This window comes from Cydia amplana, chromosome 10 (genome assembly GCF_948474715.1).
Source record: "Cydia amplana chromosome 10, ilCydAmpl1.1, whole genome shotgun sequence".
Classification (NCBI taxonomy): domain Eukaryota; kingdom Metazoa; phylum Arthropoda; class Insecta; order Lepidoptera; family Tortricidae; genus Cydia; species Cydia amplana.
In genome coordinates, this window is record NC_086078.1 from 5,408,918 (window position 1) to 5,418,539 (window position 9,622).

Genomic DNA, 9,622 nt, shown 5'->3' on the forward strand with positions numbered 1-9,622 from the left:
TTCGCCTACGTATAGATGGCGTTGGCGTCAACTCTGTATGTATTGATTTAGTTTAGTAATTAAACATATTTAATATGTGGCGTCATGTCATTTTTGGCAGGAATTTGACATTTGACAGTAGTTCAAACAAAACTGGTCTGAGTTACGCGGGAAAATGGAGAAAATTGAAATTCGTGGAGTTTTTCAGTTCTTTTTTTGGAAGGCAAAACTGTGAAACAAATCCATAAAAGGATTTTACCTACGTTGGGTAGTTCGTGTCCTTCCTAGGGAACGATTTGACTTTGCGTAAATGAGTTTAAGCGAGGCAGGACATGCATTAAAGATGCACCTCGCCCTGGAGTCCCGAAAACAGCACTTTTACCCGAAATCATCGATAAAATCCATGATTTAGTTTTAGCCGACCGAAGATTGAAAATACGCGAATTAGCTGAAGCCACAAACATCTCTTCTGAGCGGGTGCATTTTATTTTACACGACGATTTGCACAAGAAAAAGCTTTGTGTAAGGTAAGTGCCGCGATTACTGACTCCAAAACAAATGCGTATTCGCATGTGAACATCTGATGAAGATTTGCAGGTGTTTAAAAAAAATCCAACAGATTTTATTCGCCGTTTTGTTACTATGGATGGAACCTGGATCCATCACTACATCCCGGAGACGAAACATCAGTCGAAACAATGGGCTGGTCATGGTGAGCCAACTCCAAAGAAAGCCATATGCATTCCGTCTGCTGGAAAGGTGATGGCGTCTGTGTTTTGGGACGCAAAGGGATACTTTTAATTGCCTACCTGGCCAAGGGAAAAACTATAACTGGAGCATACTACGCATCACTTTTGGAGCAGTTACAGGCGGCAATAGCTGAAAAACGTCCAGGTTTGGCAAAAAATAATGTGATTTTTCACCATGACTACGCTCCGGTGCATTCAAGTCGTGTCGCTGCACAAAAATTGTCGGAGTTACGATTGGAACTTCTTCCACACCCTACTTATTCACCAGATTTGGCTTCGTCGGACTATCAACTCTTCCCGAAACTGAAAACATTTCTCTTAGGGCGAAATTTTAAGTCCGATGAGGAGGTTATATGGGAGGTCAATGCGTATTTCGAGGCCCTTGAAGAGACGCACTTCCGTGAAGGCATAGAGATGTTGCAGACTCGTTGAGACAAGTGCGTAGAACTTCGGAGGGATTACGTAGAGAAATAAAATAAATACATTTGCAATATTATTATTTTTTGATATGAAACCAAGTTACTTCTCAAACAACCCTCGTATCTATAAGTGAGAACCTATAATTGGCTCTGTGATTCTATTGTAATTTCTGGATATATGTAGCGCTGTTGGTTTTCCATGTACTAAAATAAAATAAAATAATTGTTGCTGACTGTACTGTACTTACTTCCTGCATTTTTTGTATTTGAAGCACATTAGGAACCTTGAATATAAAATAAAGTAGGTACTTTAATGCTCCTACACATAAACTATAAAAATATTTAGAAAAATTGTTCAGCATTTACAAAAATTATGAATGTTGCATTGGTTTCAAATGCATTTATTTGTATATAGTAGTGTACTTTTGATTATACATATTTTTGATGTTGTTACTAAATATTAATCGAAATAAGCCCCCCCTTTGATGTTTGCAATATTTGTATAGGTAGTTTATGTACCTAATCGTGGCTATACATACATTCTATTGTAATTAAGGCCTATATTTTGGTCGCTAAAATAAAGCATTTACTTATTTTTTAAGATTTGCAAGTTTTTACCGAAGAGATCGATAAGTTTTGATCACTTAATGGAGTTGGCAACTGTCAAATGTTTGTATAGGTAGGACCAGCATAGATTTTACATGTCTCTAGATTTGTTCTATAATATTTGGTATTCGCTAGGTGCACGACTGGTGCTGCCCTCATTTTGGCAGACTTTCTACGTTAAATCTTATGGAGTAAAATTAGTTCAAGCGGCTGCCGCTAGTACTAATGTCAGACATTCCATAAGATTACCTGTGTTTGTGACGATCAGCGCCACTTCCCCCTCCACTGACTGCGCACCTTGCCAATAAAGCGCTTCAGGCCATAAAATTCCAATAAAGTAAACAAGGATCTGACACCATTCATAGGATTGACAGGTAAAACCTAGGCTGGCCATCTATATAATACTTCGACCTGCATACCCCATTAGGGCCCTAGCGATTTGCGAGCGCGCTCGCGGCGAACACGTTGCGCGCACACCTCGCTTTCAACTCGGCCGCAAATCGCTAGTGTGATAGGGCCCTTATGTCCATACTTTATGGGACTGATATATTAGAAATTGCATCGGCCTCATATTATAGTATTTTTCTACTCCAGCACTTAAATGTGTCAATTAAATGACTGACAGTGATATCTAAAGCAATGTCATTTGAATGCTTTGTCTATAGGCTCATAAGATGACTGCTAGCAGTCATCTTATGAGTATAATACAACTGCTTTATTTTTTTTAAAGATACAAGTTCCGATCATCTTGATTGAAAGAGGTATGTTTTCATTTACAATAATAACTCTTTTTTTTTAAATAATAACTCTTTTTTTTTTAAATAATAACTCAATTTTTTTTAAATAATAACTCTTTTTTTTAATAATCTCTTTTTTTTAATAACTTTTTTTTTTTTTTTTTTTTTTTTTGCTGCAGCTGTCATAGAAAAAGTAATGTATGCAATAGCTCATAATTGGTTCTTAAAATTCTCGGGTCTTTTTTTACAAAACTCGACTACGTCTCGTTTTGTAACTTCGACCCTTGAATTTTAAGAACCCTTATTATATCACTGTTGCATAAACTACTATTTCGATACAAGTGCGAAAAAGAGGAAATTTGAAACGAGTGGCGATAAATTAAAACACGACCGAAGGGAGTGTTTTAAATCGACACGAGTTGCGAATTACCTATTCGCACGTGTATCGAACAACGTTTTACAGTACATATGGCACTTTAAAGTTTCGACATACGCACGAAAAGTGCTATTTTACGCACTAGTGCGGAAAAGTAGTCCCATATGTACCTACTGTAAAGTAGTATTATTAAAACATTCCTAATTAGCATTTGCATATTCGTATAAGTCTAAGGCTGTGTAGCGCTCACCATTTGTAGTAATTGTATTGCAGTATTAGTTGCGTAGAATGTGATTGTAACATAAGTTTTTCTAATTCTTTTTTCTAGTTCTTGTATAATGAGTTGATGTCAGTGAAATGCAAGACCGGTGCAAGTGCAGTCGCCATAAGATAAATCGGAGCGGCCAGGGTGCTCATAAATATTTGAACGTGCACTTTATCATCTTGATAATAGAGGTTTTGTTCAGATATTTGTGAACACCTTGGCCGCTGCGATATATACGATGGCGACTGTACTAATGCCGGTTCTTGCTTTTATGCAGAGTGCCATGTTTATTTTGTAAAAAACATAGTTTGTAATTTACAACATGCTTCTTTACAGCAATCGTTTTAAGCGTATGTTATTGGATAAATCCAATAAATAGTGTTGTACTTAATGTTATCTAGGATGCCATGACTGTATTGTATTATAAGATATAAACTTAAAATTATACTTACTCCGTTTAGAGATTTTATGACTTATGTATATTTACGTTTATGTAACTGTCGAAAAATGTGTATTACTTTGGCATATTCATACTAAACGTCAATGTTATACTTATATGTATCGAAAAAAAAATTCTTATGAAATAATAATTATGTAGTCTTATTTGTCCCCTGTACCGTAATTTGTGGTTATATCACTCACACCCCAGCCTGATTGGTTCGTGTCCCAAAAAAAACAATCAGGTATGATAAAAATTATGACTTTACTGCCTAGTAGGTATGTATGTAATGTACTATTGCTGGCCTATCAATCTCACCTCTACCGATTAATAATGGCTAGACAGGCACCTGTATAAAGTAATATAGGTACTTGAGCAGTGGTTTCTAAACACTTGACCTTTCCAATATTTGTAAACCCTGTGACGCGTTCGTTTGGGTGGTAGAAATGTTAATGTTTTGTCATGTTAATTAATTTCTAGGCCGCACCCATCTGCAAGGTTTTCCCAAAAAATCCAAAAATAGTCCATTGTTAACCTTTTGGACGCCAATGACCGATATATATACGCACCGCAGGTCCAACGCCAGACGTATTAATCGGTCATAGACCTAGGTGCATAAAGGCGCATAAAGGTGCATAAAGTTCAATTTCAGTTTTGACACTTTGGTGACGTGGCGTCTGAAAGACAGCTTTTGTGTTTGACACGGCGTCGAAAAGGTTAATCCAGCTTTGATGATTCATTTGAAGACAAGTCACAATCCCCGAAAGTTCAATCTAATTTAAACCTTAAATCTGAATGCTAAAGTTGAAATTCTATTGGCGTTTATATGTGGTCGATCAATCGTACTACTCTGGTACTACTATGGTTCTATTCTTTGATGTAAAATAAAACAACAAAACGACTCGTGAATTTTTAACATTTATTTCTCATACTATACAAGACATTTTGTATTTCTCAAGCGCATCTCGTCTCGAATGAGACGTCCCTTAAACCTACACTTAATTACTAACAACAAGGCTTTGGCTTCCCTTGCAACCGAACATCCAATCACTCGACACCCAGTTCGGATCAATATAAACACAATGCAAATCAAAATAACCAATACATCTTGTATACACAATAGTTTTATAACCAATTTGATTATGTCCGAACTCGGCCTACAATTCATTAATTTACCAACATACCAATTTAACAATTATGACACAAGCAAATGCATTTTTTATTATTTTACACTGAGGTGGAATAGAAAAAGGATTATTTGATTTTCAACGACCATAAGAAAGAGATTTAGATAGCAATTTAAAATTTTACAGGTCAAAATCGGCAGTAATTATGAGATATACACGCATGTATCCAATGAAGTCTTTTAACCAAAATTGCCGAGTTTCATACTTATAAAATTGTAGCTTGTTAAACAGTTACATGTTACAAGATAATAACTAGGTATATGAGCAATTTAGAGAGTACAATGCAAAACAATCCTCCTTCTATACCCACTGGGTCACGCAGAATCAACGACACACACCATGCAATCTCCAATCTTATCACATTTTCTTGTATGTTAAGGAATTTCGATACAGAAAGTACTCTCTTTTAGAGATTCAAATAATTAATTTGTAGCCAGTCTATTAGTTACTATTCAGTGCCCTGTTTATATCATAATATCTACATATCGCTTAGCGGCAAACGGGCAGGCTTACTCTAGCAGCTTAACTATGGAACCCAGGTTCCGTAACATCAAAGACAATTGAAATAGTACACTTGCAAAATCCAACAAAAATGATTGACAATACAGCCACTTCCAAATATACTAGTGAAACTACTATTCTAGCACGACGAATTTTATTTGGAATGCGCAAGTCTATTAATTCAATTGTCTATTGTAACATCTAATATAGAAACACACCACAGTCAATGCGTTCTGATAAGCATACATCGGGGTTTTCGGTGCGGGAATGATTTCGTGTATTTATAACTTTGTTTATTGTAAAATAATTACTTAACTATGAATTAAACGTAGGTAGTAAGGTCCAAATGTGCTTAGAAATGTTAAATTAGTATCGTTTTTTACAGTTTTTACCTGTTATTTGGCTAGTGTAAATCATTCCCGCACCGAAAACCCCGATGTATGCTGATAAGTTCTAATAAAACGCAGCAGGTTACAGTTATGCCCTTAAAACTATTTACAGCTATTTAAAAAAGGGCATTGTCTGCCGGTTTTAGAACACAAATATGTATTATCAAGAACAAAATTTTCTTAAAACCAGTTTTTTTTACAAGCACCCAACAAATACATCTGAATATTATTTTGAACTCGGTAAGGAATGTAAGAGGTCGCGGGGTGCACCAAATGGCCTGACATTTGGTTCCGTTGTGAAATCAACTCAAACGAAATCTATACAATTTTACAATTACCGATATATCTTACATTGAATAAAGCTATAAGAGTTTGGATTTAAAACAACAATACTTACAATCGATACCCTAAGCAACGACTCTTAAACGTATCTTTTACCAAACTTATACAGGGTGTCCCAAGAAGTAGTGATATACTGAAGCTGGGAGGTAGAGGACCTAGAGGGCTATCTGAATCACCCGCATGTATGTTCCGCGATTTTTCGTATTTTCGGAGTTATGATTTTTTTTAATTTTTCACCTATCGCCCAGTACGATGAGATTTTTATTTATGGTGACGTGAATTATTGCGGTAGATGCTTGATTTTTTTTGTGTGTTACGCTCATAGATAGGCCAATTCAGTGTGGTAACATTTACTATCGTTAGATCTTTGAATGGAATTAAAAAAAAAATTAATGCCAAGTAAGATAAAATTACCCAGTATGTTCACAACTTCTAGGGCGCTTAGAAAAATAAAACATACTGGGTAATTTTATCTTTCTTGGCATTAATTTTTTTTTTATTCCATTCAGAGATCTAACGATAGTAAATGTTACCATACTGAATTGGCCTATCTATCAGCTTAGCACACAAAAAAAATCAAGCATCTACCGCAATAATTCACGTCACCATAAATAAAAATCTCATCGTACTCGGCGATAGGTGAAAAATTAAAAAAAATCATAACTCCGAAAATACGAAAAATCGCGGAACATACATGCGGGTGATTCAGATAGCCCTCTAGGTCCTCTACCTCCCAGCTTCAGTATATCACTACTTCTTGGGACACCCTGTATAAAAATATTAGAACAAGCCAAACAATTTTTAAACAATTTAAATGAAACCAAACAATTTTATCAAACTACAAACATTAATTCTTTATTACTTATTCTTAGGTATAGAGCCCTTTTAAAATTTGTTGCAGTTTACATACAAAAATAATATAGGTATTGCGTCGGGTCGGGTCTGATCCCAACTTAGTGACTAAAGTGTTTATCTATGTAATATAAAAACAAATTACACTGGGAGGCTAGTAATTTTAATAGATTCGCAACAAATTTTAAAATGGCCCGCAATATTACGGTGAACTGTTCAGTATTTGCAAAGAACTCTATCGGTATACACATTATATTGTCCTGAAAAATTATTCTAATTTGGTGTAATTGTAACACATACATGACATCAAAATAGTGAACATGACACATGACAGTAATTAAGACAGCCAGACAACCATCAACCCTGAGCAAACTGTACAATGTTATTTCTGTATTACAATTATTTATTTATGTCATTCCTACATTGTGTATATAACATTAATATAGTTTATCCAACATACAACGTGATAGCAATCTTTGTATTGTTAAATGCTGTTTTGTTGAAATAATTGTTGTTAAAAAGCTGATCGAGTCATTAACTGGACTAGGGAATGCAATACCGGGATACCAGGATCCCGAAATACCGGGATCCCGTAGCGACCGGGATTAAGTAGCGACGTGGTTCTTACGTATTACTACAAGTAAAACGTGCTCGGGCGCGTGCCTACTGGCGAAAATTCTTCACGGAGCCTTAATGCATCTATAAAGGGGGTAATGACACGGAAGACCATTTCGCCTGAATTTGTCTATTTCATCACACTTGCACGTAAACGGTGTTATTTCACGTAGTCGACGCGATCCGTAAATCCTAAATTTGGGCCTTCATGTAGTTATATATACGTCCAAAATTAGGCAATAGTTGTATTTTTACCCTCTTTTTTCCTCACAGGTGTGATGAAAAATATTCTGTGTGCGGCGGGCGCACAGAAATTACGAACTCGTGTTAATTAAGTTTTCACACACGTTCGTAAATTCTTGATTAAGTACCTAGTTATACCGCGTACACCCTTAATACAAAATGTACTATTTCTAATTTTAGTTTACTTTTTTTAACCTTTAAATTTAGTGCCAATTCGTAAAATTGTATACTAACTTGCAATCCCGCAAATACCGGGATCCAGCGGGACCGAAAATGACAATCCCGTGTAATACCGGGATTTAATACCTCACGCGGGATTGCATTCCCTAAACTGGACTAATGAACAGTCGACGTCAATAGTACATTATTGTCGAGGTTCGGAAGTAGCTACTTGCAGGCTGAGGATTCGTTTTAAACGGACGACCTTGGGAGTCCGTTTAATTGAATCCGAAGCCAGCAAGTAGCCTTCCAGCCGAGTCATATATAGTGCTTTTCTCAAAAATGGTGCAAGAAATAGAAATATTTTACAGAACTTACAGAAGCAACGTTCTAATTTTCACAGAAAAAAATACAACCATTAAAAAAATTTGCTTGCCGCCTTTAAAAAAAAAAAGAAGTGTATTTTTCTGCTGAAAATACGCCAACCTATTTGAGACACCTAAATAGTCGCGGTACCAACATTAAGCCTATAACAGACTATCGCACCGCACCGCGACCTTGGAGCGTCGCACCCATAAGTGAGAGCGAGAAAGAGATATCTGTTTCACCCATAAGTGCGAGGGAGAACGAGATATCTGTTTCTCGCTCTCACTTATGGTTGCGACGCTCCAAGGTCGCGGTGCGGTGCGATAGTCTGTTAAAGGCTTTATAATAATAAGTGCTGATCATCTGTTTGGCTGTTTAAGGGACCTATGCCTTCATTTGATATGGCCATTTAAAGTTTTAAAAAGTTTGGAACTCGTTAAATAATGGAATTTGTATGCGACATTGCAGTCCCGAAATCGAGACTGCAATGTTTTTAACTTTTTAATTTTTTGAATGACCATAAACTACGCACTTCGCGACCTATTTTTTAACCGGCAACGTCAACTTTGCCGTCCATTTTTGAGAAAAGATATGTTTACACTGCTTTGTAGCTGGTTATTAATTGAATATTTATTTTTATGTTGAAGTTGCCTAGCTATAAAACTCCTTTAAATCAAAAGGAAACCGAATGGTACGGACAGCTTATGAGCAACACTGGAACATGTTAAAAGCACAGACAAGACATCCTCTAGACTGAGCATAGTAACGCTACCCCCTCTGCCACTCATACAGTTTTACTCCATCTTCGAGTCAATCCCGTGCCGTGATTGGTCCTTGTCTTTGAACGGACCAATCACGGCACGGGACTCGCTCACCTCGTCCCCCCGCACCCCCGTATTTTTGGCAGCATCGGTTTCATGAAATAATTGCTCTAAACTCAGTCTAAAGGATTCCTAGTCTATGGTTAAAAGTGGCGTCTAACAGTATAGTTTGTAGCTTTCTAATAGACCCCGAAGGCTAATCCTATTGTCTATTGTTCAGTAAAATCGCACGTGCTACTTACCTGCAAAAAAGGGTCCTAATTATTCTATTTGGCACCTGAGCGCGGGCTAGTCCAACGCTCAAAAAACCAGTGTAGGTGCGCTCTCCGATAACACGCCTTTGTTACGCATTTCGATGACACATTTTAGACTGGTTCTGTAGCGTTCGACTCGCCGGCACTCAGTAACCGAAGTACCGATTTTTTATGCAGGTGGTTGTGGCACGTGGCACGAGCGGTTTTTCTTAACAATAGACAATAGGATTAGCGAAATATAGGAATAGGCAATAGGATTAGGATTAGATAAAAAAGCGCTGGTGGCCTAGCGGTTAGAGCGTGCGACTTGCAATTCGGAGGTC